This window comes from Micropterus salmoides, unplaced genomic scaffold, assembly GCF_014851395.1.
Source record: "Micropterus salmoides isolate LMB-PRFRI ecotype aquatic unplaced genomic scaffold, ASM1485139v1 Ms_hic_scaffold_3, whole genome shotgun sequence".
Classification (NCBI taxonomy): Eukaryota; Metazoa; Chordata; class Actinopteri; order Centrarchiformes; family Centrarchidae; genus Micropterus; species Micropterus salmoides.
Genome location: NW_024042261.1, coordinates 16,480,341 through 16,493,535, shown reverse-complemented (window position 1 = coordinate 16,493,535; position 13,195 = coordinate 16,480,341). Strand labels below are relative to the sequence as shown.

At 42.1% G+C, this 13,195-nt stretch overlaps 1 protein-coding gene across 1 annotated transcript in view; it reads right to left on the bottom strand.

Annotated features, from left to right (window-relative positions):
* lekr1 (leucine, glutamate and lysine rich 1) overlaps positions 1–13,195 on the bottom strand; it is a 73,161-nt gene that overhangs the window by 57,110 nt on the left and 2,856 nt on the right. The gene's annotated exons all lie outside the window — the stretch shown is intronic.

The following is a 13,195-nucleotide window of genomic DNA, read 5'->3' as shown; positions in this document are numbered from 1 at the left end:
ATTTAATGCTGCCCACATGGCTAAAAATGACAATATTGTCCAAGTCTATAGACATTAATAAAGACAATGCTTGATACAATGGATCAAACACTCCACGTGTTGCATGCTTGTGGACATGCAGCACGTACAACAGCACCGCCGCTGAAAAATATTCTACGAGAAACACTGCAATAGATTCCCCTGTGTCGGAAAACTTGCCCTGACGAGGGTCTGGAGACTGACAGAGCACGAAAAAAAAAATGAAAAAAGGGACATTGAAGAAAGAAGGGGAGAGGAGGAAGTGTATTTGCGTGGGTAATAAAAAAGCTCCACAACATGACAATGTATTGCTCTGTGTTGCCACAGAATGTACTCTGGAGAATATGGGCTTTTAAATATTATTTGTTTGCAGTGTGTGTGTGTGAGGGAGAGTGAGAGAGAGAGAGTAAGCGAGAGCCAGAGAGAGTTAGTGCGTGCAAGTGTGAGCAATATTTGGGATTGGGGCTCAGGGGGTTTTAGTGTTTACTGTGCAGATGTCTTCATGGCTCCTAGAGGCATAGATACAGCAAAAACTACTAAGTGCGTGTGTGTGTGTGTGTGTGTGTGTGTAACTGTGTTTGTGAGTGGAGGTTGTACAAAAAATGCTTATGTATGTAAATTTATCTTTGCGTGTGTGTGTGTGTGTCCGTGTGCATGTGGGAGCGTGGGTGTGTTGTCTTTATGCGAGTGATGTAGTCATGAAGACAGAAAACAAGGGGGCAATACACAATGTTAAAGTGACCTGAGGGCTGAATCGTGCCTCAGATACAGCTTGACACACACACATACACACACACACACACACACACACACTCACACAGGCAAGCTTTCTCACACTCATACAAACCTGCACAAACAGTCAAGAGCACATTATGCACCCACGGGGGTAGATGAAAGGCACAGACAAAAACACACACACGCACGCAAAGACACACACACTGACAAACAGACACACACATTAAAACTCACATAGATACAAGCACAAACATGTACGCGGGTAGAGACAAAAGACACAGACATAGACAGACACATACAAAGGCAAATTCAAGCATCTTCAGAGAGACAGAAACTCACACAATTGTTCACTTTTAACACACACACACGCACACATACCCTGAGGGCAGAATGTCTGCGCCACCAGTGGGCTGTGTGCTCCCGTGACTGAGTTTGTCCCTGCGGGGAGACCCCTTGCCCTAGGCACTGACACGTTCACTTAGCACTCAAACCACAAAACTAACTCCTCCACATGCTCACACACCCACACACACACACACACACACACACACACACACACACACACAGGCACATACCTGCTTGCAAAAAATACCTGAGAGCAGGAGGAGGCGAGAAGAGAGAGACACGGATGGCTTGAATGAATCAAGGAAATGATAGAAAATGAGAGACAGAATGAGGGAGAGGAGGAAAGGGGTCCTGATGTCCTTTAAATGTTTCATGCCAGCAGCCAATTGATGCTTCTCTTCTACACACTAAACCTCTTTGTCCTGTAGTGCACACACAACCCTTCTATGGCTCCCCTTGTGTCTCTCTTATCTCTCTTTCATTCTGTCTCTTGATTGACTCCATTAGCATGCTGGACTGCTGCCAAAAGCGGTTTAAAACATTCAGTTTCAAGACACATGCAGCTCTTTCAGTCCCACCGCACTGTTTTAATTCATCTGGTAATGGTTATTCTATTATATATAGAGTTAATAAATATCTAATACAAAACAGCTTATCATAAACCTTATAAATACTATGCAAAAAACGCATTAGGCCTCAGGGTACATCAGTGATGTAGGAGCAAAGTGTGTTTGCCTCTGTCTCTATCTTTTGTCAATAACCACACAGCGCCAACACTGAATTCTTCACCTTTTACTGTAACTGAACCTCCAGCATTTGTTGACACCTAACGGGTACTAGGACTGCTGTGTGTGTGTGAGTTTGTGTCTGTGTTTACTGACTTGGACCCCCTCCACAGTCCATGTTATCACCACAATGCCTCCGTGCGCCATCAATTAAACATGGGGCTATTACCTCTAGCCTGAAACATTTAGGAGGGGTATAGTGGTGCAGGTGGGGGCAACAGGGTAAGGGCGTTCTGTGGGTGGTTGGTGTCTTGCCAGGATAAGAAACATAATTAATTGATGTGCCTTTTTAACTCCCAGACTGTCTGTGTGTGTGTGTGTGTCCAAATGTCCTGTGTGCTCCTTGTCTCCTGTGCTGAGGGTGGAGATGGACCACTATGCATACAAGAAACATAAAAACATCAAATTTGACAACTTCTCTTCTGCTGTGTTATCTCCTCCTTGCATCCTTTTTCCTCCTCTTTGTCCTTTTCTCCTTCCTCCTCCTACTCCTCCTTCCTAAACAACCCCCCCCGTCTTCCTGCTCCTCTCCCTTCTCTCCTCAGCTACAGCTGTCGTGACCCATCTGGCTCATCACAACACCAGAATAGGGTCGCTGTCACGTACACGGACTTTTCATGTTACACACACACACACTCACTCACACACACACACACATATGCACAGTATACCACCCCTGTCCATATGCATTCCATGATACCGAACAGGTATGCAACCATTTACACACACAAGCACTGTAGTATGTTCCTGTATTTCAATGGCCACACAAAACAACACACAGTATTGAATCAGTTTCCACAGCCAAATGAATTACAAATGAACCCATGTGACACCTAACACGTTTGTAGAATGTTTTGAACTTTTTCAGAGAAGCTAGAATAGCTATATTATGAGCACAGGCACACAAATACAGCCACTTAAAGTTTAAGACTGTGTGTTTTTGTTCTGTACACAGATTCAATTTTCTCACTTTTCTGCATATAACAGGTCCTCCTCTCCTTTTTTCCTTTGTGTTACTACTACTTTTCCAGTGTTTGTGGATTTCTAAATTATCTCAAACATATATTTGGCTTCTGTATATACATATATAAATATATATAGAGAGAGAGACACACACGCAAACACACAGAAATCAGATAAGCAGAAGGTCAAGGCTTTTAATGAAGGGAAAGCATGTAAGCTATACAAAGCAGGCAAACATAGTGGCAGAGTATTGTAGTCAGCAGGTCCCAACAGATCTTCACAAACAGACTGACTAAACTATTTATCTTCCCTAATCCTCAGCACTTGAAAAACCTGAATACCCTTGTGTAATTTTGGAAAGTAGGGAGGCTAGAAAAACTACAACTCACACTCACAAACAATCACAGAAATACTTTATAGAGGCACAACAGAAATCTGTTTAGAGATGTCATGGAGCTGTACAAGGCACTCTGGCTGGGTTTTTTTTTTGGGTGCCTGGAGGATTAGAGGCATTAGGATTAGGTCTAATCAAGTGATATGATGAAGGGTGGCGGATTTAGAAAGGAAAAAACAAAGGCAGGAGCGCTGCCTCGCATCATACCTGGATCCTTCTAAACTCTTTCTCTTTCTTTCTCTCTCTTTCAAAAGAATTAATGCTTTCTCCTTTCTGTCTGCTTAGCTGGCACTTCACCCCGCTTCTCTATGGAATCACAGACACGATAGATCACGCAAGCATTTAAGAACGGATTAAGTAGTTAAGGGTCTTATCCATGTTTTTTCCCCTAATTGTCCTAAATTATTTTCTTTTTTGGACTGTGTGACTGTGTAGAGTGTGTGTCTGTCCCACAGACACCATTGTCCAGCTGTGCTCTTGTCGTTGCGTGTCAAAACGAGAATGTTTGTGGGAGCTTTGTCACTTTGCATGCGTGTGGGAGCGCTTTTGTTTGTTTGCTTTTTTTGTGTGTGTGTTGTCATGTGTGTGTGTGAATATGCCTGGGCGAATGTGCGCACGTGGTTGTGTATGTATGCATGTGCTCTAGTTTGTGTGTGTGATCAAGACGGTGCTTCGTGACTGTGGCTTTGTTGATTTTTGCGATGATAAAGACCCCCTGTGGTGCTCAGTGTAGCGAGAGCCAACACCGAGATTCCACTCATCTGGACCCCATGGCGCACCACACATCACATGACAAGTGTGTGTGCGCGTGTGTGTGTGTGTGTGTGTGTGTTTATGAGCAAGTGCACGATAGTAGATGTGCGTATGTGTTAGCTCCTTGACCATGGCACAATGTGCGTGTCTGTGTGAATGAATATGTTTCTATGTCTGTTTATCTGGGCGTGTATGTGTGTGTGTGTGTGTAGGAGGGAAAAGGGAGGGGTAGCAGCGGTCACAAGGGATAGATGGAAGTGCAAGAGAGTAGGCAGAGGCATGCGAGTAGGACAGAGGAGAGAAAGGGAGGGGGCAGACAGATCAGGGGCATACTGTACTGTAGTGTGAGATGTCCAGTGTCTGGGTTGTGGAAGAAGAATCCACAGTCAATCACTCACACACACATGTACACAGATGTGCATATGCAGACAGCAAAGGTTGAGATGATCAGTTAGTAAGGACAAAGTCAGCCGAGCAGACAAAGTGCAGGAAGGAGGGGTTCAAACCATGTGTTGAACCATGGGGGAAGTAGAAAAAATTAGGGACCATAACAAAATGAGGGCTTAGAGGGGGGTATAATCCAGGGTTGCATGTTTGTCGGCTGACTGGCTGTCCTCCCGTTTGCATATCTTCCCTTTCCTTGCCTTCCCTTCCCCATGTGCCTGGCTGCCTACCTCGCTTGCTTCTTTGCGTGAAAGCAGGAAAAGGGCAGTGGCAGGGAAAAAATCACCTATGGCTTCCTCGACCGGCACTTGGCCACGCATCACATCACAAACGCAGGACGAGGCATGGCACGGCACGGCACGGCACACACAAACAGCAAACAACTAGCCCGTAGGTGCAGGCAGTAGGCAGAAGACTGGCTGTGTCCATTTGGAGTCAGCCAATCAGTCTACTTGTCTTAATGTATTTTCTTAAAGTTAGCTATGCTTACTTTATGTACTCCAATACACTATACTCTACAATCAAATCAAGAGAAGCACTCCATTACAATTTAATGCCTCTCTCTCTTTCTCAGCAACCAGGTTTGAAACACAGACTGAGTGCAGGCAAAAGAGGTGAAGGCAGGACAGCAGGGCAGCCAGAGAGAGAAGGGGGAGTATAGTCTGTTACATTAATCAGAGTTAGCAGACAACACATGTGCTTCCGTTAGCCCCACCAGACCACGCATCACAACACACGGCTTGGCACGACATGGCACGGCACAATAAGCCAAGAGAGGCCAGAGGAGGTAACACTGGCTGAAATTTGTGTGTGCACGTGTCCGCCTGCCTGTTTATCTGGGCATGTTCTCTTTTCCGTTGCAGTTTTGTCAATGAACCCATGCCTTCTGAACATTTGTCCTACTTTTGTGTTCATCATTCGGAGTTTAAACCAGGTGGAATGACATTCTGTCTGACTTGATGACATTCAGTCAGTGGAGCAAAGCGAAGTGCAACCTCATTTAACCCTCCTGAGCAAGAGCCAACAAGTGCCGTCGCCTGCAGTGTTTAACTCTGTGACTCTAAGTACATTATGCAAAGAAGCTTCAGATACTTATGAATCAGTGAAACAAAGAAGATGTAATTCAGTTTGACTGTACAAATAACTAAATCTTTACCTCACCAAAGGGGCTCTTTTGAGCAAGGCATCACGCTAAAGTCCCTTTAATGTTTACAAGAAACTCCTCTTGCACCTCCACTTTACCTCAAATTTTACCTCAGTTATTGAGGATTCCTAGAATGACTTTCAACAGCACCCATAAAACATGCCAGGACTGGTTGTATTCAGCTTTGAATATGTGGTAATAGGTAGTGAAAGCAGTCACCATGATAGTAAGAAATGATAGCGGTAAATGAAATGATAGTAAAAGTGGCAGTGAATGTGACAGAGCAAGATTTTCCTATCTTCAAAAAAGAGATATTTGCACCTTGTGCTGAAAAACACAAAACATCTTTGTGAGTTTCATGGAAAATGGTCCATTCAGACAACCATCAGTGATCAAATTCTTGCTCTTTTGACATTGAATTTCTGTCTTCTGTGAGACTGTGGAAAACTCAGTTGTAACCTGAGGTATCTTGACATGACATTAACGGGATGAGGGCAGTTTCACCAAACAACAACATGGATAACTGCATGTATTTTTGTATTTTACTGTTTGAACACTTTTAATGTGTATCCTTCAAAAAACAACTGCCACAGTATGTCTGGCATGGCAACTGCTTCATAAAAGCGACAGTGACCTTGTAATGACCCGCGGATTTACATTCAATATTGTCACTTTGTGTTTCCAGGCTCCAGACAGCATCCGTGACAATATTGCACAATAATCCTCCCGCTGTCTCTCAGTCATTACTGCAGATCAGCATTCAGCTGATAAAAAAACCTCGCCCTCTCTCTTTCTCTCTCTCTCTCTCTTAATCGCTCTTTCCCACCCAGATTTAAAAACAAAAAACAACTGCAAAAGCACAGGAAAGATGAAGAAGACGATGAAGAGGGAGGAGATGGAAGGGAGCAAGTCTGAGATACACTGGTTAGAGTGAACAGACAACACATGTGCTACCATTATCTAGCGATTTACTGGGGTCTTATTGAGGGGAAGGATCAAGTCAAAAAAAGGGGAGGAGTGGGTCTGGTTTAAAAATATCCATTATTCAAGGAAAGGAGAACCGAGGGAATGAGAGAGAAAGAAAGCGAGACAGACAGAGAAAGAAGAGAAAAGGAGAGATGTGTAGCACAGTGTAGCGCACTGGGACATCTCGTCTTTTCCTCTAGAAGACTTTGCAATGCTTACATTAAAAATGGATGGAGGGAGGGAAGGAGGAAGAAAGAGAGAAAGTGCAGTTGAGAGCCCTCGAAACTTGGACTGTCAACAATCAGAGACACGGAAAGACACGACAGAGGCCAGTCAGGACTTCGATTTTAGTAGAAGAAAAAGAAAGAGCTCTCCAGCGAGTGTTTCAGTGTTGTAACTTCATCCACTGAGTCTCCTGCGATGTGTCCAAAAGAACACACTGTACTTCTGTATAGAGTAGACTGCAGACTATATATAGACATTTCAGCTTTCTATACTCTGCTGCCATTCTGCCACTGCAATATCGATTTGTTCTTAGAAGAAGAGATTAAACGTTTTCTATTGAAAGGAACTGTTTCACTGAGTGGAGAATGACTGAAGTATATTTGTATAGATAGATAAAACTAAATAGATAAAATAATTTGTTAAGTGAACAGTAAGACAAAGAAACTAGAATTTACTGGAGTCCTAAACCCAAAGATAAAAATAAATACCAATACAAAAATAAAGCGAATAAAAGAAGCCCAAATCACAAAAAAAGTTATTGCACTAAGGACAAGTATCTTATCATACTAATTCGAAAATATCAGGGTACAATGAATTCCTCAGTTATTTCCTATTTAAGAGCCTAATGACGGCAGGTAGGAAAGACTTTATGTCGTTCTGTCTTACATTTTGGTGGGCTCACCCTACCACTGAAGGTGCTCTTCTGAAACACCTCTAAGGCATGAAGTGGGTGTGAATCATTGTTCATGATAATGAACCACTGTGGATTTTCTCTGGATCCTTACCTTTGCCACCTGCTCACCATAGTCCTGCGTGATGCAAATAATCAAGCTCGCCTTCTTAATAAGTTTATTTAATTTGTTCCTGTCAGATGTGCGAGCACCATTCAATACAAGTGCAGCTAAAGGCACTTTACAGGATGATAAAACAGTAAATCAGAGAGGCAGAGGTAATGCAAAAGTGTGTACACACACACACACGCACAGGTCATAAGGTGGGCTTCTGTCCATTTTAATTTGAAGATGAAATTCATGTCATATAAACCACTGTGGATGTGGCTTAAGTTTGAACTACACTAGTAAGGGCCCCCCAATGACATAATGCATTGCCTGGCCCCTATAATCTGATCTTAAAAATCACCAATACATGCCCACCCCTACCCTTACCAGTTTTACCATTACAATCACCACATGAAGTTTGGTTCAGACATTCTGATACGCAGCTTGAAACATGTAGATTTTATTACGTCATTGAAAAAGAATGATAACACATAGAGGATCAGCAAGCAGTTTAAAAGTTAAAAAAATAAATGTTTTTTTACAGTTTTATTTGCATGTTTTATTTACAGGGAACAAAACTCAAACTTCCAACATGTAATAATGATGAATGAGGCCTAGTCCCTTTTGTACCTGTCCTATCAACATACAGAGGGCAGTGTGGCCACAGCATGGACTCATGGCTGATCAGCAGGCCTGTATCTGTACACCACCTACATATGGAGCTGTGACTGTTAGCTTTACAGTATTACACAAGTACGATGTGATGGCGTGTCTGACCTAGGAAAGACGTAAAAGTGAAACTCCACAAACTGGAGCAAATCACTCTTGTTGCATTTACTATAAAGTGTTCGCAGCAAAGGGGATAGTACTGTCTGATCCAAATGTCTTGTACAATCTAATTATTAAATAAATGATTAAAATAATTATTAAATGTTTTAATGAATCTATATCCTATTACGTGTGTGTGTGTCTGTGTGTGTGTGTGTGTGTGTGTGTGTGTGTGTGTGGACACGGACAGGAGACAAACCTGACTGAATGCACTGGCTAACAAAACTCAGCATCTTCTCCTCAACTATAAACGAAACCAGAGTTATACAGGTAGTGAGTGCATGCCATGGCATGCAGTGTGTGTGTGTGTGTACTTATATGGATGGAGGGTTGCAGGTAAACACAGTGCCAATGTTTAGGAAACACAAATTTAAATAGCATGTGTATGTGCTTGCATGTGTGTCTCCTGTATGTGTGTGTCAGAAAGTGTCTTCAGTTTTGGTTTTTCTGGTCTTATTCTCTTTGTTGATTCTCTCTCTGAAGAAAACAAAACAGAATATCTTTCACTTATCTCTTTTGCACAGACACCTTATTCTCTCTCTCTGCCTCCCACTCGTGCTCTAAAGTGAACGTCTTGTCCTGTGTTCGGGAGCTCTTCACAGACCACAACAATTGAGAAGTTAACATGGAGTATTGTCCTTCGTATCTCTGTCTTTCATCTCCTTGTTTTTCTTGCTTCTGCTCTTTGTCTCTTTCTCCCCGTGCTTCCCTCTTTCCTGGAGGTGAACGTCTTGTCCTGTTACACTGTGTGTTTGAGCTACTCGCAGACTGTGACACTTGACAAGTGAACAGGTAGTATCAGTACCTCATGGAGGACAAGAGGTACTCAGCTGCATACAACTCATCCTTCAGCTGCATTTAGAGCACTGTGCTAGAGAAGAGGGAACACATCTTTTAAGTTAAAGTGTCACTTTGACTACTAACAAATAAGGAAAAGAGTGAAACCGCTTTGTTTTGAGTTTGGTGGTGGCAATAGACAAATGCTTAAAGCTGTGTTCAGATCGACAATAGAGCTGTCACTGCATTAGCACAGTCCTGACGCAGAGGGCTCCCACAAAAGTCCAGCGACAAAGATAAATCTGGCTTAATTTTTTCGGCACTGCAATGCAACATCATCCAGAAAGTGCACTGTGTTGGCCAATCAAATAAGTGTAAGCACAATATCCAGGTAGACTGCTTTGTAACATGAACAGCATGCTCTACTTTTCACGTCCTGATCGTCAAAGCAGAACATGACATGATTGCTCACATGATAACTTTGCAGAGTATTAAAATCCTGTCGCTCAGTGTTATCAACTTCTGGGCAGTGTTTTAGCATCTGATAAACCTTCAAATTAATTGATTTTTAATCAAACTGGACTTCCTGGACCAGCAACATGCCAACACAGTCCCTTGTCTTCTTTAATGCCGTGCTATTTTTAGCTTGACTTAGAGAAGCAGGTTTGAGGTTTAATTTTTACTTTCAAGGCCAACTCTGGTCCCTGAATAATAAGTGCTAATGTACCCTTGAGAAAGACAAAGAAAGGGACTATGGGGAAGTGTGACTGTATTCACATGGTACTGGGTAAAACTGAAAAGCAGCTTGCATTCTCTGCATATTTAAAATAACATGCAATACTGCATAGATTATTTTAAGTTCCCTTGCAAAAAAAAAAGACAAAAAGAATAAAACCATTTCCTACTCTCCCATGAACCTCACAAAACTCATTAGGTCAGTGGGTAGTAGGAGGACAGTGGAAAAAATGTGCGCTCATATAAGAGCAGCATGAATTGTTGGTAAAGAGATGTATTTCATGCATATTTTGAAAAAGTTCAAAGAGAAAATGCACAACACAAGGATGTCACTGTTCAAACTAATCAATGCAGATGTCACGTTACTAATTGTCTGTACTGGCTTAATGCTATTTATTAATGTCCCAGCAGGCTCCCAGACCAGATGATGTATGTCCAACACAGATTCAGGTTTGTGGGAGAAAAACCCCATGAAAAGGAAAGCCATGTTGGTAGGTGGTAGTGTCACGCCCTTTCTAACATTGTTTACTTTACTGTTTTGTAATGTTGTTTTTTCACGTGTATAACTGTAGCTGTATTTGAGCTACATCCCCGTGAGTGTATACACACAGTAAACATACTGTCGGCATGAAGGTTCCTTGCAAGTATGTGTGTCTCCGTGCCCGAGTGTGTGGGTGGGAGGCATGGTGTGTGTGTAACCACAGCACTATCCTTCTCTGCAGCCCACCATTAAACCTTGGTGCCAGCCCTCTCCCAGCACACCAGGATTAACAGCACTTAAATGGGCCTCTTAGTACACCACCTCCTCTTTGCCTCCCACGCCGACTAGTACACATGGTGCTGCCCACAGCTTTGCACTTGCAACGCACACTGCCTCTGTTGTTTTTTGTTCTCCGCTCGCCCCCAACCACCTAAGCCTCCTCCAATAAATGGTGCTGAAGTGTACTCAGTGGGGGGCTAAGCCCAGAACATCCTCTATTTTATGGACCTATTGGAATCTGAGTGGATGACAGAGGGAGGAAAAGGAGGAGGGAGGAAGGTAGATCCTGAAATTGAACCAGATGGATGGGCTATGATCAAAATGTCAGTCTCTCCCTCTCTCGCTCATTCTTTGTTATTGTCTCTCTTTCTCTCTTTCCTTTGCTCTGTGTCTGGTTATCACATGGCCCTTGTGACAAATCATAAACAGAAGCACTGAAACAGATGCGCACACACACACACACACACTTGGGAGAGATGGATGGCCACCACAGAAATCAATAAATAAAATGGATTCCCATTTGTGTCTGTTGGCCATGGCGCAGCAGGCAGAAAGACAGATGAACTAATGGATGGATAGGAGAATAGACTGTGTGTGTGTGTGTGTGTGTGTGTGTGTGTGTGTGTGTGTGTGTGTGGGCACTGTGCACGCATTATTGGTTTGTTTGTAGGAGACTCTCAGAGGAGGCTGTGTCTGTACATAGGCATGGAAAGGCCACCCTCACATAATACCAGGGGGTATGTTGTTCACAGCCATCTACCGGCCTCAATGAGAAATTCCAGAAATTACTAGAGAGCAACAGACAGAGGAACTGAGAGGGACAAGAAGAGAGGGCAGAGCAGAGAGATAGAGAGCAGCCTCATAGATCCATTGAGTAATCTTACTATGTAGCTGCTGCTCTATGCCATGCTTCGCACAACTGATCACAAATGACATCTGTAAGTCCCTAACAATTTAAAGGATAATGCCAGTTTATAGCAAATGGAGTCTTATTTTTACATGTTTCCAGTGGTTATGATAACACTGTACTGATAACCCAGAGGGCTGGGAACACAACATCGCTACAGACACGTTGTAAACCAAACAGCCAACAGTAGGGGTTTGAAATGATACATTTGAATCTGACAAATGTGTCATGTTATGATATTAACAATTTTGCAATGTTATGACTTATTTACATAATGACCACGCAGCAGCAACACACATTGCTTAAGCTGAACATGAGATTGTTGTTGGCTCCTCCGTGGAAGTATTAGTTCCAAAAATGGAGTGACTTTGGGCAGGGGCGCTACATCCCACAGAAAAGACTACATACCCCATCATCTAGTCACTAAAGTGGTCACAAGACAAGTCGCATCAGGGTCTGTTAGACATAGCCCAGGCGACAATGATTGATGAATAAAAATGTGTTGCATTGCAGTTTAGGGAGTTTTAATCATATTATTATTGCAAAAATACCTTTCAGTATCATAAACTCAGCTGTCCACCTCCTCAGCCACGGCCACACCTGTGACCACAATACAACAGGTTGTAGAGTCAAATTGAGTTTGTAACTCCCTTCTGCTATGTAGTTTTTAATATACATTAATATAAAAGCTTTATTATTATTATTATTGTTGTTGTTGTTGTTGTTATTTCATGGCCACATGGCCTACCCCTAAAGAACTTGTACATGACCGAACATTATTGTCTATGTAGCCTTTTGGAGAGCTATAGATAAAGCAGTCACAGATGTTTTCAGCTTCTCTGTTCGGTCTGCAATTCTACTGTGGAAGATTGTGGTGATTTATACAAAGGTTACTATTGTATGTGAATATGACGTCAAGTTGGCTGGGTTTCCCACAGGCATGAGAAATTAATTAACTTGAGAACACAGCAGAATAAGCTCTTTCTCCGTGTTTTTTGACAGTCAGGACATGAAGTAAAACTACTGGTTATACACACTGAAAAAAAATACATTTTCTCTAATTGCTTTGTATGCACTCCATACATTTTTTTATGTAAGGGTGTATAACATTTTTTTCAAAATGCATGGTGTACTGTGAAAAAATGTTTTAGCATCAGCATAAAAATTAGAGTTAATAATAATAAAAAAAAAAGGAGATAATAATTTCCTTGACAGAATGCACTGAATGTTACTACAATAACTTGTAGTAGATACACTATGCGCTTCCTGTATAAAAGGGAAAATCAGGAGATATTCCCTGTTAATTCATATTCATACCATATGGCATATCATATGCGAATATGTGCCACCTGACACTGACAAGGATATAAAGCAACATGCCATCATTGCCATGTTCTGTCTTGTGTGCGTCCTTAAAACAGATGGAAGATTAAAAAAGGAGACACTGTCTCATTTCGTATTCAAATTATATGGATTACTGCAGCATATGGAGAGAGAGCAGAGTTGAAACACTCATCAGAATGTAACAAATATGTTTTTAACACAATTGTATTTCTGGGTTGTAAAAAAAAAAAAAATCACATTTGTTAACAACATATGTTGTGTCAATATGGTCTTTCATTAACATGCTGCTTTGA